This window comes from Pholcus phalangioides, unplaced genomic scaffold, assembly GCF_987345545.1.
Source record: "Pholcus phalangioides strain wild (caught in Gottingen) unplaced genomic scaffold, Ppha-v1.0 ptg000172l_1, whole genome shotgun sequence".
Lineage (NCBI taxonomy): Eukaryota > Metazoa > Arthropoda > Arachnida > Araneae > Pholcidae > Pholcus > Pholcus phalangioides.
Window position 1 is genome coordinate 3,508,311 of NW_028301637.1, and position 26,603 is coordinate 3,534,913.

The 26,603-nt window shown below is 42.8% G+C and overlaps 1 protein-coding gene and 30 non-coding genes across 31 annotated transcripts in view; 30 read left to right on the forward strand and 1 right to left on the reverse strand.

Moving 5' to 3' along the window:
- The window catches only part of LOC149063392 (vesicle-associated membrane protein 3-like), a 211,252-nt gene that overhangs the window by 132,256 nt on the left and 52,393 nt on the right, over positions 1 to 26,603 (reverse strand). The gene's annotated exons all lie outside the window — the stretch shown is intronic.
- Positions 424 to 496, forward strand: TRNAR-CCU (transfer RNA arginine (anticodon CCU)). The gene has a single exon. It is a non-coding gene; the product is annotated as a tRNA-Arg (tRNA).
- TRNAR-CCU (transfer RNA arginine (anticodon CCU)) lies at positions 1,658 to 1,730 on the forward strand. The gene has a single exon. It is a non-coding gene; the product is annotated as a tRNA-Arg (tRNA).
- TRNAR-CCU (transfer RNA arginine (anticodon CCU)) lies at positions 2,894 to 2,966 on the forward strand. Its single transcript has one exon. It is a non-coding gene; the product is annotated as a tRNA-Arg (tRNA).
- TRNAR-CCU (transfer RNA arginine (anticodon CCU)) lies at positions 3,992 to 4,064 on the forward strand. Its single transcript has one exon. It is a non-coding gene; the product is annotated as a tRNA-Arg (tRNA).
- Positions 6,018 to 6,093, forward strand: TRNAR-CCU (transfer RNA arginine (anticodon CCU)). Its single transcript has one exon. It is a non-coding gene; the product is annotated as a tRNA-Arg (tRNA).
- Positions 7,112 to 7,184, forward strand: TRNAR-CCU (transfer RNA arginine (anticodon CCU)). The gene has a single exon. It is a non-coding gene; the product is annotated as a tRNA-Arg (tRNA).
- On the forward strand, positions 7,733 to 7,805 carry TRNAR-CCU (transfer RNA arginine (anticodon CCU)). Its single transcript has one exon. It is a non-coding gene; the product is annotated as a tRNA-Arg (tRNA).
- TRNAR-CCU (transfer RNA arginine (anticodon CCU)) lies at positions 8,508 to 8,580 on the forward strand. The gene has a single exon. It is a non-coding gene; the product is annotated as a tRNA-Arg (tRNA).
- Positions 9,129 to 9,201, forward strand: TRNAR-CCU (transfer RNA arginine (anticodon CCU)). Its single transcript has one exon. It is a non-coding gene; the product is annotated as a tRNA-Arg (tRNA).
- Positions 9,904 to 9,976, forward strand: TRNAR-CCU (transfer RNA arginine (anticodon CCU)). Its single transcript has one exon. It is a non-coding gene; the product is annotated as a tRNA-Arg (tRNA).
- Positions 10,373 to 10,445, forward strand: TRNAR-CCU (transfer RNA arginine (anticodon CCU)). The gene has a single exon. It is a non-coding gene; the product is annotated as a tRNA-Arg (tRNA).
- Positions 11,618 to 11,690, forward strand: TRNAR-CCU (transfer RNA arginine (anticodon CCU)). Its single transcript has one exon. It is a non-coding gene; the product is annotated as a tRNA-Arg (tRNA).
- Positions 12,709 to 12,781, forward strand: TRNAR-CCU (transfer RNA arginine (anticodon CCU)). Its single transcript has one exon. It is a non-coding gene; the product is annotated as a tRNA-Arg (tRNA).
- TRNAR-CCU (transfer RNA arginine (anticodon CCU)) lies at positions 13,484 to 13,556 on the forward strand. Its single transcript has one exon. It is a non-coding gene; the product is annotated as a tRNA-Arg (tRNA).
- TRNAK-CUU (transfer RNA lysine (anticodon CUU)) lies at positions 14,259 to 14,331 on the forward strand. The gene has a single exon. It is a non-coding gene; the product is annotated as a tRNA-Lys (tRNA).
- Positions 14,728 to 14,800, forward strand: TRNAR-CCU (transfer RNA arginine (anticodon CCU)). Its single transcript has one exon. It is a non-coding gene; the product is annotated as a tRNA-Arg (tRNA).
- Positions 15,360 to 15,432, forward strand: TRNAR-CCU (transfer RNA arginine (anticodon CCU)). Its single transcript has one exon. It is a non-coding gene; the product is annotated as a tRNA-Arg (tRNA).
- TRNAR-CCU (transfer RNA arginine (anticodon CCU)) lies at positions 15,982 to 16,054 on the forward strand. The gene has a single exon. It is a non-coding gene; the product is annotated as a tRNA-Arg (tRNA).
- On the forward strand, positions 16,604 to 16,676 carry TRNAR-CCU (transfer RNA arginine (anticodon CCU)). Its single transcript has one exon. It is a non-coding gene; the product is annotated as a tRNA-Arg (tRNA).
- TRNAR-CCU (transfer RNA arginine (anticodon CCU)) lies at positions 17,694 to 17,766 on the forward strand. Its single transcript has one exon. It is a non-coding gene; the product is annotated as a tRNA-Arg (tRNA).
- TRNAR-CCU (transfer RNA arginine (anticodon CCU)) lies at positions 18,010 to 18,082 on the forward strand. The gene has a single exon. It is a non-coding gene; the product is annotated as a tRNA-Arg (tRNA).
- On the forward strand, positions 19,101 to 19,173 carry TRNAR-CCU (transfer RNA arginine (anticodon CCU)). Its single transcript has one exon. It is a non-coding gene; the product is annotated as a tRNA-Arg (tRNA).
- Positions 19,417 to 19,489, forward strand: TRNAR-CCU (transfer RNA arginine (anticodon CCU)). Its single transcript has one exon. It is a non-coding gene; the product is annotated as a tRNA-Arg (tRNA).
- TRNAR-CCU (transfer RNA arginine (anticodon CCU)) lies at positions 20,804 to 20,876 on the forward strand. The gene has a single exon. It is a non-coding gene; the product is annotated as a tRNA-Arg (tRNA).
- TRNAR-CCU (transfer RNA arginine (anticodon CCU)) lies at positions 23,452 to 23,524 on the forward strand. The gene has a single exon. It is a non-coding gene; the product is annotated as a tRNA-Arg (tRNA).
- TRNAK-CUU (transfer RNA lysine (anticodon CUU)) lies at positions 23,778 to 23,850 on the forward strand. The gene has a single exon. It is a non-coding gene; the product is annotated as a tRNA-Lys (tRNA).
- Positions 24,256 to 24,328, forward strand: TRNAW-CCA (transfer RNA tryptophan (anticodon CCA)). Its single transcript has one exon. It is a non-coding gene; the product is annotated as a tRNA-Trp (tRNA).
- Positions 24,896 to 24,968, forward strand: TRNAR-CCU (transfer RNA arginine (anticodon CCU)). Its single transcript has one exon. It is a non-coding gene; the product is annotated as a tRNA-Arg (tRNA).
- On the forward strand, positions 25,865 to 25,937 carry TRNAR-CCU (transfer RNA arginine (anticodon CCU)). The gene has a single exon. It is a non-coding gene; the product is annotated as a tRNA-Arg (tRNA).
- Positions 26,344 to 26,416, forward strand: TRNAR-CCU (transfer RNA arginine (anticodon CCU)). The gene has a single exon. It is a non-coding gene; the product is annotated as a tRNA-Arg (tRNA).

The window sequence follows — 26,603 nt, forward strand, 5'->3', positions numbered from 1 at the left end:
AAACCGGGGATTGCGGGATCGAGGGTAAGCTGGGAAGCCATTCTGATTATTTTGATCAATTTGCATTAGGAAAAAAGAATTGCTTAAAGCTAAAAAAATGTATTAAATTTCTAGGCAGCCCTCGTGGCCTAACGGATAAGGCATCGGTCTCCTAAACCTGCGATTGCGGGTTCGATGGTTAGCTGGGAAACCATTCTAATTTTATTGGTCAATTTGCATTAGGACAAAAGAATTGCTCAAAGATGAAAAAATTGTTTAAATTCGTAGGCCGCCCTCGTGGCCTAACGCATAAGGCATCGGTCTCCTAAACCTGCGATTGCGGGTTCGATGGTTAGCTGGGAAGCCATTCTGATTTTTTTGGTCAATTTGCATTAGGACAAAAGAATTGCTCAAAGATGAAAAAATTGTTTAAATTCATAGGCCGCCCTCGTGGCCTAACGGATAAGGCATCGGTCTCCTAAACCGGGGATTGCGGGTTCGAGTCCCGCCGAGGGTAAGCTGGGAAGATATTCTAATTATTTTGATCAATTTGCATTAGGACAAAAAGATTGCTTAAAGATGAAAAAATGTTTTAAATTTGATGGCAGCCCTCGTGAGGTAACGGATAAGGCATCGGTCTCCTAAACCGGAGATTGCGGGTTCGAGGGTAAGCTGGAAAGCCATTCTGATTTTTTTGGTCAATTTGCATTAGGACAAAAGAATTGCTCAAAGATGAAAAAATTGTTTAAATTCGGAGGCCGCCCTCGTGGCCTAACGGATAAAGCATCGGTCTCCTAAACCGGGGATTGCGGGTTCGAGGTTAAGCTGGGAAGCCATTCTGATTATTTTGATCAATTTGCATTAGAAAAAAAGGAATGCTTAGCGTTGAAAAAATGTTTTAAATTTGAAAGCAGCTCTCGTGGCCTAACAGATAAGGCATCGGTCTCCTAAACCGGGGATTGCGGGTTCGAGGGTTACCTGGGAAGCCATTCTGATTATTTTGATCAATTTGCATTAGGAAAAAATAATTGTTTAAAGATGAAAAAATGTATTAAATTTCTAGGCAGCCCTCGTGGCCTAACGGATAAGGCATCGGTCTCCTAAACCTGCGATTGCGGGTTCGATGGTTAGCTGGGAAACCATTCTGATTTTTTTGGTCAATTTGCATTAGGACAAAAGAATTGCTCAAAGATGAAAAAATTGTTTAAATTCGTAGTCCGCCCTCGTGGCCTAACGGATAAGGCATCGGTCTCCTAAACCGGGGATTGCGGGTTCGAGGGTAAGCTGGGTAGATATTCTAATTATTTTGATCAATTTGCATTAGGACAAAAGAATTGCTCAAAGATGAAAAAATTGTTTAAATCCGAAGGCCGCCCTCATGGCCTAAGGGATAAGGCATCGGTCTCCTAAACCGGGGATTGAGGGTTCGAGGGTAAGCTGGGAAGCCATTCTGATTATTTTGATCAATTTGCATTAGAAAAAAAGGAATGCTTAGAGTTGAAAAAATGTTTTAAATTTGAAGGCAGCTCTCGTGGCCTAACAGATAAGGCATCGGTCTCCTAAACCGGGGATTGCGGGTTCGAGGGTAAGCTGGGAAGCCATTCTGATTATTTTGATCAATTTGCATTAGGAAAAAAGGATTGCTTAAAGATGAAAAAATGTTTTAAATTAAAAGGCCGCCCTCGTGGCCTAACGGATAAGGCATCGGTCTCCTAAACCGGGGATTGCGGGTTCGAGTCCCGCCGAGGGTAAGCTGGGAAGATATTCTAATTATTTTGATCAATTTGCATTAGGACAAAAAGATTGCTTAAAGATGAAAAAATGTTTTAAATTTGATGGCAGCCCTCGTGAGGTAACGGATAAGGCATCGGTCTCCTAAACCGGAGATTGCGGGTTCGAGGGTAAGCTGGGAAGCCATTCTGATTTTTTTGGTCAATTTGCATTAGGACAAAAGAATTGCTCAAAGATGAAAAAATTGTTTAAATTCGGAGGCCGCCCTCGTGGCCTAACGGATAAGGCATCGGTCTCCTAAACCGGGGATTGCGGGTTCGAGGTTAAGCTGGGAAGCCATTCTGATTATTTTGATCAATTTGCATTAGAAAAAAAGGAATGCTTAGAGTTAAAAAAATGTTTTAAATTTGAAAGCAGCTCTCGTGGCCTAACAGATAAGGCATCGGTCTCCTAAACCGGGGATTGCGGGTTCGAGGGTTACCTGGGAAGCCATTCTGATTATTTTGATCAATTTGCATTAGGAAAAAATAATTGTTTAAAGATGAAAAAATGTATTAAATTTCTAGGCAGCCCTCGTGGCCTAACGGATAAGGCATCGGTCTCCTAAACCTGCGATTGCGGGTTCGATGGTTAGCTGGGAAACCATTCTGATTTTTTTGGTCAATTTGCATTAGGACAAAAGAATTGCTCAAAGATGAAAAAATTGTTTAAATTCGTAGTCCGCCCTCGTGGCCTAACGGATAAGGCATCGGTCTCCTAAACCGGGGATTGCGGGTTCGAGGGTAAGCTGGGTAGATATTCTAATTATTTTGATCAATTTGCATTAGGACAAAAGAATTGCTCAAAGATGAAAAAATTGTTTAAATCCGAAGGCCGCCCTCATGGCCTAAGGGATAAGGCATGGCCTAGGCATCGGTCTCCTAAACCGGGGATTGAAGGTTCGAGGGTAAGCTGGGAAGCCATTCTGATCAATTTGCATTAGAAAAAAAGGAATGCTTAGAGTTGAAAAAATGTTTTAAATTTGAAGGCAGCTCTCGTGGCCTAACAGATAAGGCATCGGTCTCCTAAACCGGGGATTGCGGGTTCGAGGGTAAGCTGGGAAGCCATTCTGATTATTTTGATCAATTTGCATTAGGAAAAAAGGATTGCTTAAAGATGAAAAAATGTTTTAAATTAAAAGGCAGCCCTCGTGGCCTCACGGATAAGGCATCGGTCTCCTAAACCGGGGATTGCGGGTTCGAGTCCCGCCGAGGGTAAGCTGGGAAGATATTCTAATTATTTTGATCAATTTGCATTAGGACAAAAAGATTGCTTAAAGATGAAAAAATGTTTTAAATTTGAGGGCAGCCCTCGTGGCCTAACGGATAAGGCAACGGTCTCTTAAACCGGCGGGTTCGAGTCCCGCCGAGGGTAAGCTGGGAAGCCATTCTGATTTTTTTGATCAATTTGCATTAGGAAAAAAGGATTGCTTAAGGATGAAAAAATGTTTTAAATTAAACGGTAGCCCTCGTGGCCTAACGGATAAGGCATCGGTCTCCTAAACCGGTGATTGCGTGTTCGAGTCCCGCCGAAGGTAAACTGGGAAGCCATTTTAATCAATTTGCATTAGGAAAAAAGGAATGCTTAAAGATGAAAAAATGTTTTAAATTTGAAGGCAGCCCTCGTGGCCTAACGGATAAGGCAACGGTCTCCTAAACCGGCGGGTTCGAGTCCCGCCGAGGGTAAGCTGGGAAGCCATTCTGATTTTTTTGATCAATTTCCATTAGGAAAAAAGGATTGCTTAAGGATGAAAAAATGTTTTAAATTAAACGGTAGCCCTCTTGGCCTAACGGATAAGGCATTGGTCTCCTAAACCGGGGATTGCGTTTTCGAGTTCCGCCGAGGGGGGCTGGGAAGCCATTCTGATTATTTTGATCAGTTTGCATTAGGAAAAAATGATTGCTTAAAGATGAAACAATGTTTTAAACTTGAAGGCAGCCCTCGTGGCCTAACAGATAAGGCATCGGTCTCCTAAACCGGGGATTGCGGGTTCGAGGGTAAGCTGGGAAGCCATTCTGATCATTTTGATCAGTTTGCATTTGGAAAAAAGGATTGCTTAAAGATGAAAAAATGTTTGAATTTGTAGTCAGCGTTCGTGGCCTAACGGATAAGGCATCGGTCTCCTAAACCTGCGATTGCGGGTTCGATGGTTAGCTGGGAAACCATTCTGATTTTTTTGGTCAATTTGCATTAGGACAAAAGAATTGCTCAAAGATGAAAAAATTGTTTAAATTCGTAGGCCGCCCTCGTAGCCTAACGGATAAGGCATCGGTCTCCTAATCCGGGGATTGCGGGTTCGAGTCCCGCCGAGGGTAAGCTGGGTAGATATTCTAATTATTTTGATCAATTTGCATTAGGACAAAAAGATTGCTTAAAGATGAAAAAATGTTTTAAATTTTAAGGCAGCCCTCGTGAGCTAACGGATAAGGCATCGGTCTCCTAAACCGGAGATTGCGGGTTCGAGGGTAAGCTGGGAAGCCATTCTGATTTTTTTGGTCAATTTGCATTAGGACAAAAGAATTGCTCAAAGATGAAAAAATTGTTTAAATTCCGAGGCCGCCCTCGTGGCCTAACGGATAAGGCATCGGTCTCCTAAACCGGGGATTGCGGGTTCGAGGGTAAGCTGGGAAGCCATTCTGATTATTTTGATCAATTTGCATTAGAAAAAAAGGAATGCTTAGAGTTGAAAAAATGTTTTAAATTTGAAGGCAGCTCTCGTGGCCTAACAGATAAGGCATCGGTCTCCTAAACCGGGGATTGCGGGTTCGAGGGTAAGCTGGGAAGCCATTCTGATTATTTTGATCAATTTGCATTAGGAAAAAAGAATTGCTCAAAGATGAAAAAATGTTTTAAATTAAAAGGCAGCCCTCGTGGCCTCACGGATAAGGCATCGGTCTTCTAAACCGGGGATTGCGGGTTTGAGTCCCGCCGAGGATAAGCTGGGATGTCATTCTGATTATTATAATCAATTTGCATTAGGACAAAAGGATTGCTTAAAGATGAAAAAATGTTTTAAATTTGAAGGCAGCCCTCGTCAGCTAACGGATAAGGCATCGGTCTCCTAAACCGGAGATTGCGGGTTCGAGGGTAAGCTGGGAAGCCATTCTGATTTTTTTGGTCAATTTGCATTAGGACAAAAGAATTGCTCAAAGATGAAAAAATTGTTTAAATTCGGAGGCCGCCCTCGTGGCCTAACGGATAAGGCATCGGTCTCCTAAACCGGGGATTGCGGGTTCGAGGGTAAGCTGGGAAGCCATTCTGATTATTTTGATCAATTTGCATTAGAAAAAAAGGAATGCTTAGAGTTGAAAAAATGTTTTAAATTCGGAGGCCGCCCTCGTGGCCTAACGGATAAGGCATCGGTGTCCTAATCCGGGGATTGCTGGTTCGAGTCCCGCCGAGGGTAAGCTGGGTAGATATTCTAATTATTTTGATCAATTTGCATTAGGACAAAAAGATTGCTTAAAGATGAAAAAATGTTTTAAATTTTAAGGCAGCCCTCGTGAGCTAACGGATAAGGCATCGGTCTCCTAAACCGGAGATTGCGGGTTCGAGGGTAAGCTGGGAAGCCATTCTGATTTTTTTGGTCAATTTGCATTAGGACAAAAGAATTGCTCAAAGATGAAAAAATTGTTTAAATTCGGAGGCCGCCCTCGTGGCCTAACGGATAAGGCATCGGTCTCCTAAACCGGGGATTGCGGGTTCGAGGGTAAGCTGGGAAGCCATTCTGATTATTTTGATCAATTTGCATTAGAAAAAAAGGAATGCTTAGAGTTGAAAAAATGTTTTAAATTTGAAGGCAGCTCTCGTGGCCTAACAGATAAGGCATCGGTCTCCTAAACCGGGGATTGCGGGTTTGAGTCCCGCCGAGGATAAGCTGGGATGTCATTCTGATTATTTTAATCAATTTGCATTAGGACAAAAGGATTGCTTAAAGATGAAAAAATGTTTTAAATTTGAAGGCAGTCCTCGTCAGCTAACGGATAAGACATCGGTCTCCTAAACCGGAGATTGCGGGTTCGAGGGTAAGCTGGGAAGCCATTCTGATTTTTTTGGTCAATTTGCATTAGGACAAAAGAATTGCTCAAAGATGAAAAAATTGTTTAAATTCGAAGGCCGCCCTCATGGCCTAAGGGATAAGGCATCGGTCTCCTAAACCGGGGATTGCGGGTTCGAGGGTAAGCTGGGAAGCCATTCTAATTATTTTGATCAATTTGCATTAGGACAAAAGAATTGCTCAAAGATGAAAAAATTGTTTAAATTCGGAGGCCCCCATCGTGGCCTAACGGATAAGGCATCGGTCTCCTAAACCGGGGATTGCGGGTTCGAGTCCCGCCGAGGGTAAGCTGGGTAGATATTCTAATTATTTTGATCAATTTGCATTAGGACAAAAAGATTGCTTAAAGATGAAAAAATGTTTTAAATTTTAAGCCAGCCCTCGTGAGCTAACGGATAAGGCATCGGTCTCCTAAACCGGAGATTGCGGGTTCGAGGGTAAGCTGGGAAGCCATTCTGATTTTTTTGGTCAATTTGCATTAGGACAAAAGAATTGCTCAAAGATGAAAAAATTGTTTAAATTCGGAGGCCGCCCTCGTGGCCTGACGGATAAGGCATCGGTCTCCTAAACCGGGGATTGCGGGTTCGAGGGTAAGCTGGGAAGCCATTCTGATTATTTTGATCAATTTGCATTAGAAAAAAAGGAATGCTTAGAGTTGAAAAAATGTTTTAAATTTGAAGGCAGCTCTCGTGGCCTAACAGATAAGGCATCGGTCTCCTAAACCGGGGATTGCGGGTTCGAGGGTAAGCTGGGAAGCCATTCTGATTATTTTGATCAATTTGCATTAGGAAAAAAGGATTGCTTAAAGATGAAAAAATGTTTTAAATTAAAAGGCAGCCCTCGTGGCCTCACGGATAAGGCATCGGTCTCCTAAACCGGGGATTGCGGGTTTGAGTCCCGCCGAGGATAAGCTAGGAAGCCATTCTGATTATTTTGATCAATTTGCATTAGAAAAAAAGGAATGCTTAGAGTTGAAAAAATGTTTTAAATTTGAAGGCAGATCTCGTGGCCTAACAGATAAGGCATCGGTCTCCTAAACCGGGGATTGCGGGTTCGAGGGTTAGCTGGGAAGCCATTCTGATTATTTTGATCAATTTGCATTAGGAAAAAAGAATTGTTTAAAGATGAAAAAATGTATTAAATTTCTAGGCAGCCCTCGTGGCCTAACGGATAAGACATCGGTCTCCTAAACCTGCGATTGCGGGTTCGATGGTTAGCTGGGAAACCATTCTGATTTTTTTGGTCAATTTGCATTAGGACAAAAGAATTGCTCAAAGATGAAAAAATTGTTTAAATTCGTAGTCCGCCCTCGTGGCCTAACGGATAAGGCATCGGTCTCCTAAACCGGGGATTGCGGGTTCGAGTCCCGCCGAGGGTAAGCTGGGGAGATATTCTAATTATTTTGATCAATTTGCATTAGGACAAAAGAATTGCTCAAAGATGAAAAAATTGTTTAAATTCGAAGGCCGCCCTCATGGCCTAAGGGATAAGGCATCGGTCTCCTAAACCGGGGATTGAGGGTTCGAGGGTAAGCTGGGAAGCCATTCTGATTATTTTGATCAATTTGCATTAGAAAAAAAGGAATGCTTAGAGTTGAAAAAATGTTTTAAATTTGAAGGCAGCTCTCGTGGCCTAACAGATAAGGCATCGGTCTCCTAAACCGGGGATTGCGGGTTCGAGGGTAAGCTGGGAAGCCATTCTGATTTTTTTGGTCAATTTGCATTAGCACAAAAGAATTGCTCAAAGATGAAAAAATTGTTTAAATTCGTAGGCCGCCCTCGTGGCCTAACGCATAAGGCATCGGTCTCCTAAACCTGCGATTGCGGGTTCGATGGTTAGCTGGGAAGCCATTCTGATTTTTTTGGTCAATTTGCATTAGGACAAAAAATTGCTCAAAGATGAAAAAATTGTTTAAATTCATAGGCCGCCCTCGTGGCCTAACGGATAAGGCATCGGTCTCCTAAACCGGGGATTGCGGGTTCGAGTCCCGCCGAGGGTAAGCTGGGAAGATATTCTAATTATTTTGATCAATTTGCATTAGGACAAAAAGATTGCTTAAAGATGAAAAAATGTTTTAAATTTGATGGCAGCCCTCGTGAGGTAACGGATAAGGCATCGGTCTCCTAAACCGGAGATTGCGGGTTCGAGGGTAAGCTGGGAAGCCATTCTGATTTTTTTGGTCAATTTGCATTAGGACAAAAGAATTGCCCAAAGATGAAAAAATTGTTTAAATTCGGAGGCCGCCCTCGTGGCCTAACGGATAAGGCATCGGTCTCCTAAACCGGGGATTGCGGGTTCGAGGGTAAGCTAGGAAGCCATTCTGATTATTTTGATCAATTTGCATTAGAAAAAAAGGAATGCTTAGAGTTGAAAAAATGTTTTAAATTTGAAGGCAGATCTCGTGGCCTAACAGATAAGGCATCGGTCTCCTAAACCGGGGATTGCGGGTTCGAGGGTTAGCTGGGAAGCCATTCTGATTATTTTGATCAATTTGCATTAGGAAAAAAGAATTGTTTAAAGATGAAAAAATGTATTAAATTTCTAGGCAGCCCTCGTGGCCTAACGGATAAGGCATCGGTCTCCTAAACCTGCGATTGCGGGTTCGATGGTTAGCTGGGAAACCATTCTGATTTTTTTGGTCAATTTGCATTAGGACAAAAGAATTGCTCAAAGATGAAAAAATTGTTTAAATTCGTAGTCCGCCCTCGTGGCCTAACGGATAAGGCATCGGTCTCCTAAACCGGGGATTGCGGGTTCGAGTCCCGCCGAGGGTAAGCTGGGGAGATATTCTAATTATTTTGATCAATTTGCATTAGGACAAAAGAATTGCTCAAAGATGAAAAAATTGTTTAAATTCGAAGGCCGCCCTCATGGCCTAAGGGATAAGGCATCGGTCTCCTAAACCGGGGATTGAGGGTTCGAGGGTAAGCTGGGAAGCCATTCTGATTATTTTGATCAATTTGCATTAGAAAAAAAGGAATGCTTAGAGTTGAAAAAATGTTTTAAATTTGAAGGCAGCTCTCGTGGCCTAACAGATAAGGCATCGGTCTCCTAAACCGGGGATTGCGGGTTCGAGGGTAAGCTGGGAAGCCATTCTGATTTTTTTGGTCAATTTGTATTAGCACAAAAGAATTGCTCAAAGATGAAAAAATTGTTTAAATTCGTAGGCCGCCCTCGTGGCCTAACGCATAAGGCATCGGTCTCCTAAACCTGCGATTGCGGGTTCGATGGTTAGCTGGGAAGCCATTCTGATTTTTTTGGTCAATTTGCATTAGGACAAAAAATTGCTCAAAGATGAAAAAATTGTTTAAATTCATAGGCCGCCCTCGTGGCCTAACGGATAAGGCATCGGTCTCCTAAACCGGGGATTGCGGGTTCGAGTCCCGCCGAGGGTAAGCTGGGAAGATATTCTAATTATTTTGATCAATTTGCATTAGGACAAAAAGATTGCTTAAAGATGAAAAAATGTTTTAAATTTGATGGCAGCCCTCGTGAGGTAACGGATAAGGCATCGGTCTCCTAAACCGGAGATTGCGGGTTCGAGGGTAAGCTGGGAAGCCATTCTGATTTTTTTGGTCAATTTGCATTAGGACAAAAGAATTGCCCAAAGATGAAAAAATTGTTTAAATTCGGAGGCCGCCCTCGTGGCCTAACGGATAAGGCATCGGTCTCCTAAACCGGGGATTGCGGGTTCGAGGGTAAGCTAGGAAGCCATTCTGATTATTTTGATCAATTTGCATTAGAAAAAAAGGAATGCTTAGAGTTGAAAAAATGTTTTAAATTTGAAGGCAGATCTCGTGGCCTAACAGATAAGGCATCGGTCTCCTAAACCGGGGATTGCGGGTTTGAGGGTTAGCTGGGAAGCCATTCTGATTATTTTGATCAATTTGCATTAGGAAAAAAGAATTGTTTAAAGATGAAAAAATGTATTAAATTTCTAGGCAGCCCTCGTGGCCTAACGGATAAGGCATCGGTCTCCTAAACCTGCGATTGCGGGTTCGATGGTTAGCTGGGAAACCATTCTGATTTTTTTGGTCAATTTGCATTAGGACAAAAGAATTGCTCAAAGATGAAAAAATTGTTTAAATTCGTAGTCCGCCCTCGTGGCCTAACGGATAAGGCATCGGTCTCCTAAACCGGGGATTGCGGGTTCGAGTCCCGCCGAGGGTAAGCTGGGGAGATATTCTAATTATTTTGATCAATTTGCATTAGGACAAAAGAATTGCTCAAAGATGAAAAAATTGTTTAAATTCGAAGGCCGCCCTCATGGCCTAAGGGATAAGGCATCGGTCTCCTAAACCGGGGATTGAGGGTTCGAGGGTAAGCTGGGAAGCCATTCTGATTATTTTGATCAATTTGCATTAGAAAAAAAGGAATGCTTTGAGTTGAAAAAATGTTTTAAATTTGAAGGCAGCTCTCGTGGCCTAACAGATAAGGCATCGGTCTCCTAAACCGGGGATTGCGGGTTCGAGGGTAAGCTGGGAAGCCATTCTGATTATTTTGATCAATTTGCATTAGGAAAAAAGGATTGCTTAAAGATGAAAAAATGTTTTAAATTAAAAGGCCGCCCTCGTGGCCTAACGGATAAGGCATCGGTCTCCTAAACCGGGGATTGCGGGTTCGAGTCCCGCCGAGGGTAAGCTGGGAAGATATTCTAATTATTTTGATCAATTTGCATTAGGACAAAAAGATTGCTTAAAGATGAAAAAATGTTTTAAATTTGATGGCAGCCCTCGTGAGGTAACGGATAAGGCATCGGTCTCCTAAACCGGAGATTGCGGGTTCGAGGGTAAGTTGGGAAGCCATTCTGATTTTTTTGGTCAATTTGCATTAGGACAAAAGAATTGCTCAAAGATGAAAAAATTGTTTAAATTCGGAGGCCGCCCTCGTGGCCTAACGGATAAGGCATCGGTCTCCTAAACCGGGGATTGCGGGTTCGAGGGTAAGCTGGGAAGCCATTCTGATTATTTTGATCAATTTGCATTAGAAAAAAAGGAATGCTTAGAGTTGAAAAAATGTTTTAAATTTGAAAGCAGCTCTCGTGGCCTAACAGATAAGGCATCGGTCTCCTAAACCGGGGATTGCGGGTTCGAGGGTTAGCTGGGAAGCCATTCTGATTATTTTGATCAATTTGCATTAGGAAAAAAGAATTGTTTAAAGATGAAAAAATGTATTAAATTTCTAGGCAGCCCTCGTGGCCTAACGGATAAGGCATCGGTCTCCTAAACCTGCGATTGCGGGTTCGATGGTTAGCTGGGAAACCATTCTGATTTTTTTGGTCAATTTGCATTAGGACAAAAGAATTGCTCAAAGATGAAAAAATTGTTTAAATTCGAAGTCCGCCCTCGTGGCCTAACGGATAAGGCATCGGTTCCCCTAAACCGGGGATTGCGGGTTCGAGTCCCGCCGAGGGTAAGCTGGGAAGCCATTCTATTTATTTTGATCAATTTGCATTAGGACAAAAGAATTGCTCAAAGATGAAAAAATTGTTTAAATTCGGAGACCGCCCTCGTGGCCTAACGGATAAGGCATCGGTCTCCTAAACCGGAGATTGCGGGATCGAGGGTAAGCTGGGAAGCCATTCTGATTATTTTGATCAATTTGCATTAGAAAAAAAGGAATGCTTAAAGTTGAAAAAATGTATTAAATTTGAAGGCAGCCCTCATGGCCTAACAGATAAGGAATCGGTCTCCTAAACCGGGGATTGCGGGTTCGAGGGTAAGCTGGGAAGCCATTCTGATTTTTTTGGTCAATTTGCATTAGGACAAAAGAATTGCTCAAAGATGAAAAAATTGTTTAAATTCATAGGCCGCCCTCGTGGCCTAACGGATAAGGCATCGGTCTCCTAAACCGGGGATTGCGGGTTCGAGTCCCGCCGAGGGTAAGCTGGGAAGCCATTCTAATTATTTTGATCAATTTGCATTAGGACAAAAGGATTGCTTAAAGATGAAAAAATGTTTTAAATTTTAAGGCAGCCCTCGTGAGCTAACGGATAAGGCATCGGTCTCCTAAACCGGAGATTGCGGGTTCGAGGGTAAGCTGGGAAGCCATTCTGATTTTTTTGGTCAATTTGCATTAGGACAAAAGAATTGCTCAAAGATGAAAAAATTGTTTAAATTCGGAGGCCGCCCTCGTGGCCTGACGGATAAGGCATCGGTCTCCTAAACCGGGGATTGCGGGTTCGAGGGTAAACTGGGAAGCCATTCTGATTATTTTGATCAATTTGCATTAGAAAAAAAGGAATGCTTAGAGTTGAAAAAATGTTTTAAATTTGAAGGCAGCTCTCGTGGCCTAACAGATATGGCATCGGTCTCCTAAACCGGGGATTGCGGGTTCGAGGGTAAGCTGGGAAGCCATTCTGATTATTTTGATCAATTTGCATTAGGAAAAAAGGATTGCTTAAAGATGAAAAAATGTTTTAAATTAAAAGGCAGCCCTCGTGGCCTCACGGATAAGGCATCGGTCTCCTAAACCGGGGATTGCGGGTTTGAGTCCCGTCGAGGATAAGCTGGGATGTCATTCTGATTATTTTAATCAATTTGCATTAGGACAAAAGGATTGCTTAAAGATGAAAAAATGTTTTAAATTCGGAGGCCGCCCTCGTGGCCTAACGGATAACCCATCGGTCTCCTAAACCGGAGATTGCGGGTCCGAGGGTAAGCTGGGAAGCCATTCTGATTATTTTGATCAATTTGCATTAGAAAAAAAGGAATGCTTAAAGTTGAAAAAATGTATTAAATTTGAAGGCAGTCCTCATGGCCTAACAGATAAGGCATCGGTCTCCTAAACCGGGGATTGCGGGTTCGAGGGTAAGCTGGGAAGCCATTCTGATTTTTTTGGTCAATTTGCATTAGGACAAAAGAATTGCTCAAAGATGAAAAAATTGTTTAAATTCATAGGCCGCCCTCGTGGCCTAACGGATAAGGCATCGGTCTCCTAAACCGGGGATTGCGGGTTCGAGTCCCGCCGAGGGTAAGCTGGGAAGCCATTCTAATTATTTTGATCAATTTGCATTAGGACAAAAGGATTGCTTAAAGATGAAAAAATGTTTTAAATTTGAAGGCAGCCCTCGTGAGCTAACGGATAAGGCATCGGTCTCCTAAACCGGAGATTGCGGGTTCGAGGGTAAGCTGGGAAGCCATTCTGATTTTTTTGGTCAATTTGCATTAGGACAAAAGAATTGCTCAAAGATAAAAAAATTGTTTAAATTCGGAGGCCGCCCTCGTGGCCTAACGGATAACCCATCGGTCTCCTAAACCGGAGATTGCGGGTCCGAGGGTAAGCTGGGAAGCCATTCTGATTATTTTGATCAATTTGCATTAGAAAAAAAGGAATGCTTAAAGTTGAAAAAATGTTTTAAATTTGAAGGCAGCCCTCGTGGCCTAACAGATAAGGCATCGGTCTCCTAAACCGGGGATTGCGGGTTCGAGGGTAAGCTGGGAAGCCATTCTGATTTTTTTGGTCAATTTGCATTAGGACAAAAGAATTGCTCAAAGATGAAAAAATTGTTTAAATTCGTAGGCCGCCCTCGTGGCCTAACGCATAAGGCATCGGTCTCGTAAACCTGCGATTGCGGGTTCGATGGTTAGCTGGTAAGCCATTCTGATTTTTTTGGTCAATTTGCATTAGGACAAAAGAATTGCTCAAAGATGAAAAAATTGTTTAAATTCATAGGCCGCCCTCGTGGCCTAACGGATAAGGCATCGGTCTCCTAAACCGGGGATTGCGGGTTCGAGTCCCGCCGAGGGTAAGCTGGGAAGATATTCTAATTATTTTGATCAATTTGCATTAGGACAAAAAGATTGCTTAAAGATGAAAAAATGTTTTAAATTTGATGGCAGCCCTCGTGAGGTAACGGATAAGGCATCGGTCTCCTAAACCGGAGATTGCGGGTTCGAGGGTAAGCTGGGAAGCCATTCTGATTTTTTTGGTCAATTTGCATTAGGACAAAAGAATTGCTCAAAGATGAAAAAATTGTTTAAATTCGGAGGCCGCCCTCGTGGCCTAACGGATAAGGCATCGGTCTCCTAAACCGGGGATTGCGGGTTCGAGGGTAAGCTGCGAAGCCATTCTGATTATTTTGATCAATTTGCATTAGAAAAAAAGGAATGCTTAGAGTTGAAAAAATGTTTTAAATTTGAAGGCAGATCTCGTGGCCTAACAGATAAGGCATCGGTCTCCTAAACCGGGGATTGCGGGTTCGAGGGTTAGCTGGGAAGCCATTCTGATTATTTTGATCAATTTGCATTAGGAAAAAAGAATTGTTTAAAGATGAAAAAATGTATTAAATTTCTAGGCAGCCCTCGTGGCCTAACGGATAAGGCATCGGTCTCCTAAACCTGCGATTGCGGGTTCGATGGTTAGCTGGGAAACCATTCTGATTTTTTTGGTCAATTTGCATTAGGACAAAAGAATTGCTCAAAGATGAAAAAATTGTTTAAATTCGTAGTCCGCCCTCGTGGCCTAACGGATAAGGCATCGGTCTCTTAAACCGGGGATTGCGGGTTCGAGTCCCGCCGAGGGTAAGCTGGGTAGATATTCTAATTATTTTGATCAATTTGCATTAGGACAAAAGAATTGCTCAAAGATGAAAAAATTGTTTAAATTCGAAGGCCGCCCCCATGGCCTAAGGGATAAGGCATCGGTCTCCTAAACCGGGGATTGAGGGTTCGAGGGTAAGCTGGGAAGCCATTCTGATTATTTTGATCAATTTGCATTAGAAAAAAAGGAATGCTTAGAGTTGAAAAAATGTTTTAAATTTGAAGGCAGCTCTCGTGGCCTAACAGATAAGGCATCGGTCTCCTAAACCGGGGATTGCGGGTTCGAGGGTAAGCTGGGAAGCCATTCTGATTATTTTGATCAATTTGCATTAGGAAAAAAGGATTGCTTAAAGATGAAAAAATGTTTTAAATTAAAAGGCCGCCCTCGTGGCCTAACGGATAAGGCATCGGTCTCCTAAACCGGGGATTGCGGGTTCGAGTCCCGCCGAGGGTAAGCTGGGAAGATATTCTAATTATTTTGATCAATTTGCATTAGGACAAAAAGATTGCTTAAAGATGAAAAAATGTTTTAAATTTGATGGCAGCCCTCGTGAGGTAACGGATAAGGCATCGGTCTCCTAAACCGGGGATTGCGGGTTCGAGGGTAAGCTGGGAAGCCATTCTGATTATTTTGATCAATTTGCATTAGAAAAAAAGGAATGCTTAGAGTTGAAAAAATGTTTTAAATTTGAAGGCAGCTCTCGTGGCCTAACAGATAAGGCATCGGTCTCCTAAACCGGGGATTGCGGGTTCGAGGGTAAGCTGGGAAGCCATTCTGATTATTTTGATCAATTTGCATTAGGAAAAAAGGATTGCTTAAAGATGAAAAAATGTTTTAAATTAAAAGGCAGCCCTCGTGGCCTCACGGATAAGGCATCGGTCTCCTAAACCGGGGATTGCGGGTTTGAGTCCCGCCGAGGATAAGCTGGGATGTCATTCTGATTATTTTAATCAATTTGCATTAGGACAAAAGGATTGCTTAAAGATGAAAAAATGTTTTAAATTCGAACGCCGCCCTCGTGGCCTAACGGATAAGGCATCGGTCTCCTAAACCGGGGATTGCGGGTTCGAGTCCCGCCGAGGGTAAGCTGGGAAGATATTCTAATTATTTTGATCAATTTGCATTAGGACAAAAAGATTGCTTAAAGATGAAAAAATGTTTTAAATTTGATGGCAGCCCTCGTGAGGTAACGGATAAGGCATCGGTCTCCTAAACCGGGGATTGCGGGTTCGAGGGTAAGCTGGGAAGCCATTCTGATTATTTTGATCAATTTGCATTAGAAAAAAAGGAATGCTTAGAGTTGAAAAAATGTTTTAAATTTGAAAGCAGCTCTCGTGGCCTAACAGATAAGGCATCGGTCTCCTAAACCGGGGATTGCGGGTTCGAGGGTTAGCTGGGAAGCCATTCTGATAATTTTGATCAATTTGCATTAGGAAAAAAGAATTGTTTAAAGATGAAAAAATGTATTAAATTTCTAGGCAGCCCTCGTGGCCTAACGGATAAGGCATCGGTCTCCTAAACCTGCGATTGCGGGTTCGATGGTTAGCTGGGAAACCATTCTGAATTTTTTGGTCAATTTGCATTAGGACAAAAGAATTGCTCAAAGATGAAAAAATTGTTTAAATTCGTAGTCCGCCCTCGTGGCCTAACGGATAAGGCATCGGTCTCCTAAACCGGGGATTGCGGGTTCGAGTCCCGCCGAGGGTAAGCTGGGTAGATATTCTAATTATTTTGATCAATTTGCATTAGGACAAAAGAATTGCTCAAAGATGAAAAAATTGTTTAAATTCGAAGGCCGCCCTCATGGCCTAAGGGATAAGGCATCGGTCTCCTAAACCGGGGATTGAGGGTTCGAGGGTAAGCTGGAAAGCCATTCTGATTATTTTGATCAATTTGCATTAGAAAAAAAGGAATGCTTAGAGTTGAAAAAATGTTTTAAATTTGAAGGCAGCTCTCGTGGCCTAACAGATAAGGCATCGGTCTCCTAAACCGGGGATTGCGGGTTCGAGGGTAAGCTGGGAAGCCATTCTGATTATTTTGATCAATTTGCATTAGGAAAAAAGAATTGCTTAAAGATGAAAAAATGTTTTAAATTAAAAGGCAGCCCTCGTGGCCTCACGGATAAGGCATCGGTCTCCTAAACCGGGGATTGCGGGTTCGAGGGTAAGCTGGGAAGCCATTCTGATTATTTTGATCAATTTGCATTAGGAAAAAAGGATTGCTTAAAGATGAAAAAATGTTTTAAATTAAAAGGCCGCCCTCGTGGCCTAACGGATAAGGCATCGGTCTCCTAAACCGGGGATTGCGGGTTCGAGTCCCGCCGAGGGTAAGCTGGGAAGATATTCTAATTATTTTGATCAATTTGCATTAGGACAAAAAGATTGCTTAAAGATGAAAAAATGTTTTAAATTTGATGGCAGCCCTCGTGAGGTAACGGATAAGGCATCGGTCTCCTAAACCGGAGATTGCGGGTTCGAGGGTAAGTTGGGAAGCCATTCTGATTTTTTTGGTCAATTTGCATTAGGACAAAAGAATTGCTCAAAGATGAAAAAATTGTTTAAATTCGGAGGCCGCCCTCGTGGCCTGACGGATAAGGCATCGGTCTCCTAAACCGGGGATTGCGGGTTCGAGGGTAAACTGGGAAGCCATTCTGATTATTTTGATCAATTTGCATTAGAAAAAAAGGAATGCTTAGAGTTGAAAAAATGTTTTAAATTTGAAGGCAGCTCTCGTGGCCTAACAGATAAGGCATCGGTCTCCTAAACCGGGGATTGCGGGTTCGAGGGTAAGCTGGGAAGCCATTCTGATTATTTTGATCAATTTGCATTAGAAAAAAGGATTGCTTAAAGATGAAAAAATGTTTTAAATTAAAAGGCAGCCCTCGTGGCCTCACGGATAAGGCATCGGTCTCCTAAACCGGGGATTGCGGGTTTGAGTCCCGCCGAGGATAAGCTGGGATGTCATTCTGATTATTTTAATCAATTTGCATTAGGACAAAAGGATTGCTTAAAGATGAAAAAATGTTTTAAATTCGAACGCCGTCCTCGTGGCCTAACGGATAAGGCATCGGTCTCCTAAACCGGGGATTGCGGGTCCGAGGGTAAGCTGGGAAGCCATTCTGATTATTTTGATCAATTTGCATTAGAAAAAAAGGAATGCTTAAAGTTGAAAAAATGTATTAAATTTGAAGGCAGCCCTCATGGCCTAACAGATAAGGCATCGGTCTCCTAAACCGGGGATTGCGGGTTCGAGGGTAAGCTGGGAAGCCATTCTGATTTTTTTGGTCAATTTGCATTAGGACAAAAGAATTGCTCAAAGATGAAAAAATTGTTTAAATTCATAGGCCGCCCTCGTGGCCTAACGGATAAGGCATCGGTCTCCTAAACCGGGGATTGCGGGTTCGAGTCCCGCCGAGGGTAAGCTGGGAAGCCATTCTAATTATTTTGATCAATTTGCATTAGGACAAAAGGATTGCTTAAAGATGAAAAAATGTTTTAAATTTTAAGGCAGCCCTCGTGAGCTAACGGATAAGGCATCGGTCTCCTAAACCGGAGATTGCGGGTTCGAGGGTAAGCTGGGAAGCCATTCTGATTTTTTTGGTCAATTTGCATTAGTACAAAAGAATTGCTCAAAGATGAAAAAATTGTTTAAATTCGGAGGCCGCCCTCGTGGCCTAACGGATAAGGCATCGGTCTCCTAAACCGGGGATTGCGGGTTCGAGTCCCGCCGAGGGTAAGCTGGGTAGATATTCTAATTATTTTGATCAATTTGCATTAGGACAAAAAGATTGCTTAAAGATGAAAAAATGTTTTAAATTTTAAGGCAGCCCTCGTGAGCTAACGGATAAGGCATCGGTCTCCTAAACCGGAGATTGCGGGTTCGAGGGTAAGCTGGGAAGCCATTCTGATTTTTTTGGTCAATTTGCATTAGGACAAAAGAATTGCTCAAAGATGAAAAAATTGTTTAAATTCGAAGGCCGCCCTCATGGCCTAAGGGATAAGGCATCGGTCTCCTAAACCGGGGATTGAGGGTTCGAGGGTAAACTGGGAAGCCATTCTGATTATTTTGATCAATTTGCATTAGAAAAAAAGGAATGCTTAGAGTTGAAAAAATGTTTTAAATTTGAAGGCAGCTCTCGTGGCCTAACAGATAAGGCATCGGTCTCCTAAACCGGGGATTGCGGGTTCGAGGGTAAGCTGGGAAGCCATTCTGATTATTTTGATCAATTTGCATTAGGAAAAAAGGATTGCTTAAAGATGAAAAAATGTTTTAAATTAAAAGGCAGCCCTCGTGGCCTCACGGATAAGGCATCGGTCTCCTAAACCGGGGATTGCGGGTTTGAGTCCCGCCGAGGATAAGCTGGGATGTCATTCTGATTATTTTAATCAATTTGCATTAGGACAAAAGGATTGCTTAAAGATGAAAAAATGTTTTAAATTCGAACGCCGTCCTCGTGGCCTAACGGATAAGGCATCGGTCTCCTAAACCGGGGATTGCGGGTCCGAGGGTAAGCTGGGAAGCCATTCTGATTATTTTGATCAATTTGCATTAGAAAAAAAGGAATGCTTAAAGTTGAAAAAATGTATTAAATTTGAAGGCAGCCCTCATGGCCTAACAGATAAGGCATCGGTCTCCTAAACCGGGGATTGCGGGTTCGAGGGTAAGCTGGGAAGCCATTCTGATTATTTTGATCAATTTGCATTAGGAAAAAAGGATTGCTTAAAGATGAAAAAATGTTTTAAATTAAAAGGCAGCCCTCGTGGCCTCACGGATAAGGCATCGGTCTCCTAAACCGGGGATTGCGGGTTCGAGTCCCGCCGAGGGTAAGCTGGGAAGCCATTCAAATTATTTTGATCAATTTGCATTAGGACAAAAGGATTGCTTAAAGATGAAAAAATTGTTTAAATTCGTAGGCCGCCCTCGTGGCCTAACGCATAAGGCATCGGTCTCCTAAACCTGCGATTGCGGGTTCGATGGTTAGCTGGGAAGCCATTCTGATTTTTTTGGTCAATTTGCATTAGGACAAAAGAATTGCTCAAAGATGAAAAAATTGTTTAAATTCATAAGCCGCCCTCGTGGCCTAACGGATAAGGCATCGGTCTCCTAAACCGGGGATTGCGGGTTCGAGTCCCGCCGAGGGTAAGCTGGGAAGATATTCTAATTATTTTGATCAATTTGCATTAGGACAAAAAGATTGCTTAAAGATGAAAAAATGTTTTAAATTTGATGGCAGCCCTCGTGAGGTAACGGATAAGGCATCGGTCTCCTAAACCGGAGATTGCGGGTTCGAGGGTAAGCTGGGAAGCCATTCTGATTTTTTTGGTCAATTTGCATTAGGACAAAAGAATTGCTCAAAGATGAAAAAATTGTTTAAATTCGGAGGCCGCCCTCGTGGCCTAACGGATAAGGCATCGGTCTCCTAAACCGGGGATTGCGGGTTCGAGGGTAAGCTGGGAAGCCATTCTGATTATTTTGATCAATTTGCATTAGAAAAAAAGGAATGCTTAGAGTTGAAAAAATGTTTTAAATTTGAAGGCAGATCTCGTGGCCTAACAGATAAGGCATCGGTCTCCTAAACCGGGGATTGCGGGTTCGAGGGTTAGCTGGGAAGCCATTCTGATTATTTTGATCAATTTGCATTAGGAAAAAAGAATTGTTTAAAGATGAAAAAATGTATTAAATTTCTAGGCAGCCCTCGTGGCCTAACGGATAAGGCATCGGTCTCCTAAACCTGCGATTGCGGGTTCGATGGTTAGCTGGGAAACCATTCTGATTTTTTTGGTCAATTTGCATTAGGACAAAAGAATTGCTCAAAGATGAAAAAATTGTTTAAATTCGTAGTCCGCCCTCGTGGCCTAACGGATAAGGCATCGGTCTCCTAAACCGGGGATTGCGGGTTCGAGGGTAAGCTGGGTAGATATTCTAATTATTTTGATCAATTTGCATTAGGACAAAAGAATTGCTCAAAGATGAAAAAATTGTTTAAATTCGAAGGCCGCCCTCATGGCCTAAGGGATAAGGCATCGGTCTCCTAAACCGGGGATTGAGGGTTCGAGGGTAAGCTGGGAAGCCATTCTGATTATTTTGATCAATTTGCATTAGAAAAAAAGGAATGCTTAGAGTTGAAAAAATGTTTTAAATTTGAAGGCAGCTCTCGTGGCCTAACAGATAAGGCATCGGTCTCCTAAACCGGGGATTGCGGGTTCGAGGGTAAGCTGGGAAGCCATTCTGATTATTTTGATCAATTTGCATTAGGAAAAAAGGATTGCTTAAAGATGAAAAAATGTTTTAAATTAAAAGGGCGCCCTCGTGGCCTAACGGATAAGGCATCGGTCTCCTAAACCTGCGATTGCGGGTTCGATGGTTAGCTGGGAAACCATTCTGATTTTTTTGGTCAATTTGCATTAGGACAAAAGAAATGCTCAAAGATGAAAAAATTGTTTAAATTCGTAGTCCGCCCTCGTGGCCTAACGGATAAGGCATCGGTCTCCTAAACCGGGGATTGCGGGTTCGAGTCCCGCCGAGGGTAAGCTGGGTAGATATTCTAATTATTTTGATCAATTTGCATTAGGACAAAAGAATTGCTCAAAGATGAAAAAATTGTTTAAATTCGAAGGCCGCCCTCATGGCCTAAGGGATAAGGCATCGGTCTCCTAAACCGGGGATTGAGGGTTCGAGGGTAAGCTGGGAAGCCATTCTGATTATTTTGATCAATTTGCATTAGAAAAAAAGGAATGCTTAGAGTTGAAAAAATGTTTTAAATTTGAAGGCAGCTCTCGTGGCCTAACGGATAAGGCATCGGTCTCCTAAACCGGGGATTGCGGGTTCGAGGGTAAGCTGGGAAGCCATTCTGATTATTTTGATCAATTTGCATTAGGAAAAAAGAATTGCTTAAAGATGAAAAAATGTTTTAAATTAAAAGGCAGCCCTCGTGGCCTCACGGATAAGGCATCGGTCTCCTAAACCGGGGATTGCGGGTTCGAGGGTAAGCTGGGAAGCCATTCTGATTATTTTGATCAATTTGCATTAGGAAAAAAGAATTGCTTAAAGATGAAAAAATGTATTAAATTTTTAGGCAGCCCTCGTGGCCTAACGGATAAGGCATCGGTTTCCTAAACCGGCGATTGCGGGTCCGAGGGTAAGCTGGGAAGATATTCTAATTATTTTGATCAATTTGCATTAGGACAAAAAGATTGCTTAAAGATGAAAAAATGTTTTAAATTTGAAGGCAGCCCTCGTGAGCTAACGGATAAGGCATCGGTCTCCTAAACCGGAGATTGCGGGTCCGAGGGTAAGCTGGGAAGCCATTCTGATTATTTTGATCAATTTGCATTAGAAAAAAAGGAATGCTTAAAGTTGAAAAAATGTTTTAAATTTGAAGGCAGCCCTCGTGGCCTAACAGATAAGGCATCGGTCTCCTAAACCGGGGATTGCGGGTTCGAGGGTAAGCTGGGAAGCCATTCTGATTATTTTGATCAATTTGCATTAGGAAAAAAGAATTGCTTAAAGATGAAAAAATGTATTAAATTTTTAGGCAGCCCTCGTGGCCTAACGGATAAGGCATCGGTTTCCTAAACCGGCGATTGCGGGTCCGAGGGTAAGCTGGGAAGCCATTCTGATTATATTGATCAATTTGCATTAGGAGAAAAGAATTGCTTAAAGATGAAAAAATGTTATAAATTTGAGGGCAGCCCTCGTGGCCTAACGGATAAGGCAACGGTCTCTTAAACCGGCGGGTTCGAGTCCCGCCGAAGGTAAACTGGGAAGCCATTTTGATCAATTTGCATTAGGAAAAAAGGAATGCTTAAAGATGAAAAAATGTTTTAAATTTGGAGGCAGCCCTCGTGGCCTAACGGATAAGGCAACGGTCTCCTAAACCGGCGGGTTCGAGTCCCGCCGAGGGTAAGCTGGGAAGCCATTCTGATTTTTTTGATCAATTTCCATTAGGAAAAAAGGATTGCTTAAGGATGAAAAAATGTTTTAAATTAAACGGTAGCCCTCTTGGCCTAACGGATAAGGCATTGGTCTCCTAAACCGGGGATTGCGTTTTCGAGTTCCGCCGAGGGGGGCTGGGAAGCCATTCTGATTATTTTGATCAGTTTGCATTAGGAAAAAATGATTGCTTAAAGATGAAACAATGTTTTAAACTTGAAGGCAGCCCTCGTGGCCTAACAGATAAGGCATCGGTCTCCTAAACCGGGGATTGCGGGTTCGAGGGTAAGCTGGGAAGCCATTCTGATCATTTTGATCAATTTGCATTTGGAAAAAAGGATTGCTTAAAGATGAAAAAATGTTTGAATTTGTAGTCAGCGTTCGTGGCCTAACGGATAAGGCATCGGTCTCCTATACCGGGAATTGCGGGTTCGAGTCCCGCCGAGTGTAAGGTGGGAAGCCATTATGTTTATTTTGATCAATTTGCATTAGGACAAAAGGATTGCTTAAAGATGAAAAAACGTTTTAAATTTGAAGGCAGCCCACGTGGCCTAACGGATAATTCATCGGTTACTTAATCCGGGAATTGCGGGTTCGAGTCCATCCGAGGGTAAGCTGGGATGTCATTCTGATTATTTTGATCAACTTGCATTAGGAAAAAAGGATTGCTTAAGGATGAAAAAATGTTTTAAATTAAACGGTAGCCCTCGTGGCCTAACGGATAAGGCATCGGTCTCCTAAACCGGTGATTGCGTGTTCGAGTCCCGCCGAAGGTAAACTGGGAAGCCATTTTGATCAATTTGCATTAGGAAAAAAGGAATGCTTAAGGATGAAAAAATGTTTGAATTTGTAGTCAGCGTTCGTGGCCTAACGGATAAGGCATCGGTTTCTTAAACCGGGAATTGCGGGTTCGATTCCCGCCGAGGGTAAGCTGGGAAGCCATTCTGATTATTTTGATCAATTTGCATTAGGACAAAAGAATTCCTTAAAGATGAAAAAATGTTTTGAATTTGAAGGCAGCCCTCGTGGCCTAACGGATAAGGCATCGGTCTCCAAAACCGGGTATTGCGGGTTCGAGGGTAAGCTGGGATGTCATTCTGATTATCTTAATCAATTTGAATTAGGACAAAAGAATTGCTTAAAGATGAAAAAATGATATAAATTTGTAGGCCGCCCTCGTGGCCTAACGGATAGGGCATCGGTCTCCTAAACCGGGGATTGCGGGTTCGAGATCCGCCGAGGGTAAACTGGGAAGCCATTTTGATTATTTTGATCAATTTGCATTAGGAAAAAAGGAATGCTTAAAGGTGAAAAAATGTTTTAAATTTGAAGACAGCCCTCGTGAGCTAACGGATAAGGCATCGGTCTCCTAAACCGGGGATTGCGGGTTCGAGATCCGCCGAGGGTAAGCTGGGAAGCCATTCTGATTTTTTTGGTCAATTTGCATTAGGACAAAAGAATTGCTCAAAGATGAAAAAATGTTTTAAATTTGAAGGCCACCCTCGTGGCCTAACGGATAAGGCGTCGGTCTCTTAAACCGGGGATTGCGGGTTCGAGTCCCGCCGTGGGTAAGCTGGAAAGCCATTCTGATTATTTTGATCAATTTGCATTAGGACAAAAGGATTGCTTAAAGATGAAAAAACGTTTTAAATTAGAAGGCAGCCCACATGGCCTTACGGATAAGGCATCGGTTTCTTAAACCGGGAATTGCGGGTTCGTGTCCTGCCGAGGGTAAGCTAGGAAGCCATTCTGATTATTTTGACCAATTTGCATTAGGACAAAAGGATTGCTTAAAGATGAAAAAATGTTTTAAATTTGAAGGCAGCCCTCGTGAGCTAACGGATGTGGCATCGGTCTCCTAAACCGGAGATTGCGGATTCGAGGGTAAGCTGGGAAGCCGTTCTGATTTTTTTGGTCAATTTGCATTAGGACAAAAGAATTGCTCAAAGATGAAAAATTGTTTAAATTCGAAGGCTGCCCTCGTGGCCTAACGGATAAGGCATCGGTCTCCAAAACCGGGTATTGCGGGTTCGAGTCCCGCCGAGGGTAAGCTGGGAAGCCATTCTGTTTTTTTTGGTCAATTTGCATTAGGACAAAAGAATTGCTCAAAGATGAAAAAATGTTTTAATTTTGAAGGCCGCCCTCGTGGCCTAACGGATAAGGCGTCGGTCTCCTACCCCGGGGATTGCGGGTTCGAGTCCCGCCGGGGGTTAGGTGGGAAGCCATTCTGATTTTTTTGTTCAATTTGCATTAGGACAAAAGAATTGCTCAAAGATGAAAAGATGTTTTAAATTAGAAGGCAGCCCTCGTGGCCTAACGGATAAGGCAACTGTCTCCTATACCGGCGGGTTCGAGTCCCGTTGAGGTTAAACTGGCAAGCCATTCTGATTATTTTGATCAATTTGCATTAGGAAAAAAGGATTGCTTGAAGATGAAAAAATGTTTTAAATTTGAAGGCAGCCCTCGTGGCCTAACGGATAAGGCAACGGTCTCCTAAACCGGTGGGATCGAGTCCCGCCGAGGTTAAACTGGGAAGCCATTCTGATTATTTTGATCAATTTGCATTAGGAAAAAAGGATTGCTTAAAGATGAAAAAATGTTTTTAATTAAAAGGTAGCCTTCGTGGCCTAACGGATAAGGCATCGGTCTCCTAAACCGAGGATTGCGGGTTCGAGTCCCGCAGAGGGTAAGCTGGGTAGCCATTATGTTTATTTTGATCAATTTGCATTAGGACAAAAGGATTGCTTAAAGATGAAAAAACGTTTTAAATTAGAAGGCAGCCCACATGGCCTTGCGGATAAGGCATCGGTTTCTTAAACCGGGAATTGCGGGTTCGTGTCCTGCCGAGGGTAAGCTAGGAAGCCATTCTGATTATTTTAATCAATTTGCATTAGGACAAAAGGATTGCTTAAAGATGAAAAAATGTTTTGAAATTGTAGTTAGCGTTCTCGGCCTAACGGATAAGACATCGGTGTCCTGAACCAGGGATTGCGGGTTCGAGTCCCGCCGAGGGTAAGCTGGGAAGCCATTATGTTTATTTTGATCAATTTCAGTTAGGACAAAAGGATAGCTTAAAGATGAAAAAACGTTTTAAATTTGAAGGCAGCCCACGTGGCCTAACAGATAAGGCATTGGTCTCCTAAACCGGGGATTGCTGGTTCGTGTCCCGCCGAGGGTAAGCTGCGATGCCATTCTGTTTATTTTGATCAATTTGCATTAGGACAAAAGAATTCCTTAAAGATGAAAAAATGTTTTAAATTCGAAGGCAGCTCTCGTGGCCTAACGGATAAGGCATCGGTCTCCTAAACCGGCGGTTGCGTGTTCGAGTCTCGCCGAGGGTAAACTGGGAAGCCATTTTGATCAATTTGCATTAGGAAAATAGGAATGCCTAAAGATGAAAAAATGTTTTAAATTTGAAGGCAGCCCTTGTGAGCTAAGGGATAAGGCATGGGTCTCCTAAACCGGGGATTGCGGGTTCGAGTCCCGCCGAGGGTACGCTGGGAAGCCATTCTGATTTTTTTGGTCAATTTGCATTAGGGCAAAAGAATTGCTCAAAGATGAAAAAATGTTTTAAATTTGAAGGCCGTCCTCGTGGCCTAACGGATAAGGCGTCGGTCTCCTAAACCGGGGATTGCGGGTTCGAGTCCCGCCGAAGGTAAACTGGGAAGCCATTCTGATTATTTTGATCAATTTGCATTAGGAAAAAAGGAATGCTTAAAGATGAAAAAATGTTTTAAATTTAAAGGCAGCCCTCGTGAGCTAACGGATAAGGCATTGGTCTCCTAAACCGGGGATTGCGGGTTCGAGTCCCGCCGAGGGTAAGCTGGGAAGCCATTCTGATTTTTTTGGTCAATTTGCATTAGGACAAAAGAATTGCTCAAAGATGAAAAAATGTTTTAAATTTGAAGGCCGTCCTCGTGGCCTAACGGATAAGGCGTCGGTCTCCTAAACCGGGGATTGCGGGTTCGAGGGTAAGCTGGGATGTCATTCTGATTATCTTAATCAATTTGCATTAGGACAAAAGAATTGCTTAAACATGAAAAAATGATATAAATTTGAAGGCCACCCTCGTGGCCTAACGGATAAGGCATTGGTCTCCTAAACCGGGGATTGCGGGTTCGAGTCCCGCCGAGGATAAGCTGGGATGCCATTCTGATAATTTTGATCAATTTGCATTAGGACAAAAGGATTGCTTAAAGATGAAAAAATGTTTTAAATTTGAAGGCAGCTCTCGTGGTCTAACGGGTAAGGCATCGTCTCCTAAACCGGGAATTGCGGGTTCGAGTTACGCCGAGGGTAAACTGGGAAGCCTTTCTGAATATTT